The following is a 6,202-nucleotide window of genomic DNA, read 5'->3' on the forward strand; positions in this document are numbered from 1 at the left end:
TCTTGGAAAAACTGCTGTTTAGTACGTTTAAGTAGCTAAACACATGGAGTATGACAATGAAAATAATGAGATTGATTTTGGTATTTGTTTTACGGAAGTCAATCTCCGTACTCATGAAGTATGCATTGAAAGTTATTTTCGGTAGAGTACTTTTCTTCTACTCAGGTATATTTAGTTTTCTTATTACTATGTTCTTAGTTTCTGTCAAGAATTGCCCATGACCTTTCTGCTCCTATTAACCCCTGACTCCTGGCCAATATTGGCATCACCTGTAAAGATTATCAGCCATGTTTAGACACATAACCAGTATCTTGTAAGATCTTTTTTTTTTTCTTGTAAGATCTTTGTTTTAAACTTACATTCTCTGAGTTGGCAATGTGAAGATATTATTGGGTAAAATGCAAAACATTATATAAACCATTTGGGCAATAAAAAACATACACTAAGAGGCAATTTAGGATGAGTTTAGGAAATCAGAATAATTTGATGACTTAAAATATATATATTCTGCATATTAGCAGAGGTAAGCTAACGTGGAGTGATGTGTGTTGGCGAATATTTTATACAGACTTATCTCCTTAAACATTCACAATATTTTATTGCCAAAGGTATTTTATGTTTTAACTTTGTGCTTTCAAATCAAACCTAATTCTTGATTTGTGAGGCGTTATTTATTAAGCTTGATGAACAGCATAAATGAAATTTAGGATGTAAATTTTAAAACTTTCTTCCAAGTGGAAATAGAGTCAGTCAGCTCTGTGTGAAATATCTAAGTCAATTGTCGGATGCACCTATAAAGTGTCACTAATTGTGACAATTAGCCAAACAAGCGCACACACCTTCTGTGAGGTGAACACATAGGTGATTTTCCTAAGTTACTTGACTTGCCGCAAAATATTACTACCTAATGCATGACATCAGATCGTACATTTGAGTATAGGTGAGTTATTCTATTTCCTTTCCAGATTATTTTGAGAAGTAATGAATAAAAATCAATTATAAAAATAAAAAAAATGTTTTGGCTTAGCATTTGATAGCTAGTGTCATCTGCATGCGTTGGTGACTTAAGAGGATATAAATCCAGCTTTGATTTAAGGTTCATAGTCTTCTGTATTGTGTTAGGACACTGGCTGACTATTTTCAGAGCCAAGGCTCCCCTGATTCAGTATAGAAAATGTTATAAGTAGTTATCCTGCCCGCAGATAATTTTATAGACATTCTGCATTTGGAGGGATCTCCATGTAACTCTGAAGGAATAATATGCAGGCAAGTTGTGTATGATGTCCACACGTTTTGATGGGAATACTAACAGTTACATCCAGAATTGGGGAGGAAATAAGAATTTGCCAGAAACGGACATTACCTCACACTCATACTTGGTCCTTTTCTGGAAAAAGGATGGAATTTCTAACATCTGTGCTAGTTTCTAACATCAGTTTGAGTCCATTTTTAGGGAAAACAAGGATTCACTTGTAGAAGGAATTTTGAAAATCTTGAACACAGTCTTAAGCCGGACGTAGGACGAGTATTCAGCAGGAGAAAACATCTGAGAGGATTAAGTGTTTACCCAAAACAGGGAAGGAGAGAGTGGATTCTTTTCTCAGCATTCTGAAAAGTTTCTTTGCTTCTCTAGAAAGGTATTTTTTTTTCCCTTAAAAAAATCATGCTTTAAGGTTTGTTGTGATAAGTATTTTTAGATAGTAAGTATAGCCACCCAGTTATGAGTTTTTTTCAAATTGCCAAAGAGATCAGTATTATGAAATGTAGTACATTATTCCCATTAGTCATGGTAAGTGGCTGTACATATGGTGTACCCAGAGCTGTTTTAATGCCAGTGCTGTGGGGGCCGGGGGAAGAAAAAATTATCACCCATTTTATTCTTCTATCCACTTATTCTTTTGCTACCTCCTTAGAGTTTGTCATATTAATAATTTCAAAAGCCCAACTGTCTGTTGGAATGTAGATTCTGATCTGTTAATATCTCTTTGCCTGTCCTTATAGTCACCAGGGGGAAAAAAAAACCCACCAGGATTGAGTCGCAGTGAAATGATCCCACATTTTTCTGTTTCTCTCTCTTTCTCTGATTTATTTTTCTTGTGGCGGCAGGTTTCTTGATTCCAGTTAAACTGATATTTCTTCCCTGCCTATAAAGCTAATCCTTAAGTAAACAAACGAATATAGCTCAATTCACAGCACTGATAAACAAGAATCTAAAAAATGTTAGGAACTGGGGTCTGAGGGATAGAATTAAAATGGACTGAACTAACACAGAAAAGCAAGAATGGAAGAAGCTTGAGAAAGTGGAAAACTCCAGAGAGATACTGGGAAGCAGGACACCCCTCTCCCTTCCTCCACCCTGGTCCCTCTGCCAGACAAAAGCTTGAAGGGGTCTCCTATGTCACAAAATCCCTCTTAATCTGATTTTTATTTCCCGCCACAGTAATTATCTTGTTTAGGATGGTCTAACTGATATAATCTTGTATATTTTAACAGGGAAAGTTGCTGTTGATCCACAGCTGGTAGGAGTAACTGGTAGCTGTGTTTAGAATAGTGCATTGAGAAGTTTTGCAGAAAGTAAAGTGATCCGTATCCCAGAATCAGAGCAAAGACAGTAATTAGTGGTTTGTAGAAGGGAGCAAATGGCAGTTCCCTTTCTGGTTAATGAACCTGGCTGGATCTTGCCTGATATGTGTGATATACTGGAAGCCTACTATTGCTTGTTCCCATCAGCTTGTTTCCCAGTTAGGACTGGGAAATCCTAACTTTAATTAAAAAGGCACATTTTTGAATCAGGAAAGTGATTTTGGTTTTCAACACCACCTACAGGGTGTTGGTGGTAGGCTGATATTTTGCCTGGCTCGATGGGTGGTCACTTTAAATTCCATCCAACTAAGGTTTCAGTCTTAAGCATTTATAGAGAGCAAATCTGGGTACAAGTCAGCCTTGCCAGCTGTTTGAGGAGGAGGTGGAAGGGAAGCCCCCACTCCCCCAGTATTTTGAATATGACACACATATCCATCTAATATGATAAAGTCTTTACAGTGACAGAAGTTACAGCCAAATTAATTGATCTTCCTCTTTCTTACAGTTCCTGCTGGATTTTTAAAATAAGTCCCCTGGTGATTTACAAGGCAACTTCTCCAACTTGCTGACAGCTCATCTGTCAGAGGGATGGTATATATTGATGTGAATGTACTTTATGGGCAAAAGGAGCCGCTCAACAATTTGCACGAGGATGTGTTAGAAACTTACAGTTCAGTTTGGCAAATAAATCTTTCCTGGTCTGGTGTTCAGAAACAGGCTGGGGGTCATGCCTGGGTTTAAGGGTGGTTGTCACCCTATGAAGATAGTTTTCACGCCACTTTTCCCTTCTTTAATGTGGGTGTTTGCTTTAAGGATGCACCAGGGCCATTTGCTGCTGCCCTTTCTATGCACCTGCTTTCTCCCAATCACACTAATGACCCATCAGTTCTCAGTTGCCACTTCCCACTCCAGCCCAAACCTGGACTCTGCTCGCGGCTGTCCGCGATATTTAGATATTTCTTAGATATTTCTCACATTTTGCAGCCTGTATTGTCTTTAGGTTGTCTCCCAAATATGTTTTTGGCTCTTATTAGACCTGCCTTTAAACCTGACCTCCAGCGTCATGATGCTAAGGGAGTAGACAAGGCAATCTATGTAGTATTTTAAAGATGTTTTTATTCCACTAAGTTACTTCTTATGGTTTACTTTGAATTTATTACTGAATAAAATGATCTAGGATCTGCCTGGTGTTGCAGAATATAAAATGCCCACCTTTGCTCAAAAGTAATTACAGAGTTTCTGACAAAGAGGGTCAGAGCAGAGAAGAAAACTCTGTACTGGGAGCGAGTGACCTGGACAAGCCAATTGACCTTCTTAATCCTCCCACTCCAGGGACTGGAAATGATCAATGGCAGTTCCTTCCAAGAATAAAATTACGTGGGGACACCTGGGTGGCTCAGTGATTGAGTGTCTACCTTCAGCTCAGGGTATTATCCCGGGGTCCTGGAATGAGTCCCATATGGGGCTTCCCGCAGGGACCCTGCTTTTCCCTCTGCCTATGTCTCTGCCTCTCTCTCTCTGTCTCTCATGAATAAATAAATAACATCTTAAAGAATAAAATTATGTGAATCTCCAGGAATATTGCGGAATAATCATCCAGGTAGAATGGGTCTCCTCTCCTATACATCTGATACAGATTATATCCCTTATCAGTTACATTTTGCCATAGCCATAGGTACACATTTGTGAGGTTGCTCACACATGAAAACAACAATAATTATAAAAAGAAATAAATGCTTCCTCTAACACTTGCAAAGCATATTTGGATCAGTGTTACAATTTTAAGTCAGAAAAGTAGATAGAAATGTCAGTGAAGAAGCAAATGTTTTATACTGTTTGCTGATCGCTAGAAATTTTTAAAAAATAAAAATAATTATTTTGGGATGTTAATTACTTGGGAAGATCGAAGTGAATATTTGAGTTTGCAAAAATGCAGGAAGCAGATGCAATAATTTTCATTTGTCTAAGTTGGATTGTATTCAACACAGTTTGGTGGGACTGTGTTTGGAGATGGCAGTGTTTTCAGAAGCACAGAAAAGAAACAGGACCTGTGAGTGTCCTTTGGAGTGGGACTGCTCTGACTTGGAGTCCTCAAACCCTGCAAACCCTGTAGTGCAGTCAGTTGGCTGTGTGGGCTGCAGGGCCTCACCCAGACCTCGCGGCCTGAAAGACACTTTCAGAAGAGATCACGGGTGTTCAAAAGCTGAGCCTCAGGCTTCGTCTGTGTGGCCTCCTTGAAGAGACCAAAGTGTTTCCAGACTTCCCAAGGAGGGGGTATCCTCAGGACCCTGCATCCTCAGGTTGAGCAGCGTCATCGATAGACTGCTTATGATGGAGAGCCTTTGATACTTGAAGTGATATATTTTTTTAACCTTCTGCTTAGAAAGGGAATGAGTTGTGCGATTAAATCTTGATTTGTAGGCTTTAAATTAAATACATACTGAGGACGAGCATAAGGATAGTTACTGCAGCATTGTCTAGCAGAGCAAAGATTAGAAACCATGTGCTTTCCAGTTGGGAAAATAAACTGTGTGCATGTAATTCCGTTATCTTGTATTTATGAATATGGAATATGTATTGTGAACTAAAATAAAAATTACAAACAACATGTATACAAGGGATCTCACATTTAAAAAATGTATGTGGGGGATCCCTGGGTGGCTCAGCGGTTTAGCACCTGCCTTTGGCCCAGGGCACAATCCTGGAGCCCTGGGATCGAGTCCCAAGTCAGGCTCCTGGCATGGAGCCTGCTTCTCCCTCTGTGTTTCTGCCTCTCTCTCTCTCTGTGTGTCTATCATGAATAAATAAATAAATCTTTAAAAAAATGTATGTGGATGTATGTGTGGGTGCCTGCAATCCTGGAAAAGCATCTAAAGAACAAACAGAAAGATGCTAATAGTGGTTCTAACTCTAGGTGATTCAATTATAGTGATTTTTAAATACTTTCTATTTTTTCTCAGTCACTGTGTTATTAATTTTATAATCAGAGAAAATAAATATTTCTGTTTTTAAAAAACAAAACTAGAAATAAACATTTCATATTGGTATTACACTGTCTTTAAGATAGAACTGCCCAGGAATGCCTGGGTGGCTCAGGGGTTGAGCATCTACCTTTGGCTCAGGTCGTGAACCTGGGGTCCTGGGATTGAGTCCTGAATCAATCAGGCTCCCTGCAGGAAGCCTGCCTATGTCTATGTGTCGTTCATGAATAAATAAATAAATCTTTTAAAAAAAGGGACAAAACTGTGCATTTGTGTCTTAGACTTTAGACCTGGGAGGCACCTGAGGGCTTTAGCTTTAGCCCAGCCCTCCTGTTTTTCTAGGTAGGGCAAGTGAGCATCAGAGAAGTCAAGTGAATTGTTCAAAGTCACACAGCGAGAATAGTGGTAGGTTAGGATAGAACTCCTCATCTCTCTGTCCATTGTGTTTGCTCCTAGGCTTCCCTTGTAAGTGCCTGGAGATGGGGAAGAGAAATGGAGAACAATCATAAACTATCCATTTATCAGCTGGCCCTAGTCTGCTCAGATTCCCCAAGGGGACTTGAATAGCATCCTTAGGTATGTTATCACCTCTCTACTCCCCTTCCCCTCACCCCCTTAGGTTTCTCTGCAAATGGCAG

This window comes from Canis lupus, chromosome 28 (assembly GCF_011100685.1).
Source record: "Canis lupus familiaris isolate Mischka breed German Shepherd chromosome 28, alternate assembly UU_Cfam_GSD_1.0, whole genome shotgun sequence".
Taxonomy (NCBI): domain Eukaryota; kingdom Metazoa; phylum Chordata; class Mammalia; order Carnivora; family Canidae; genus Canis; species Canis lupus.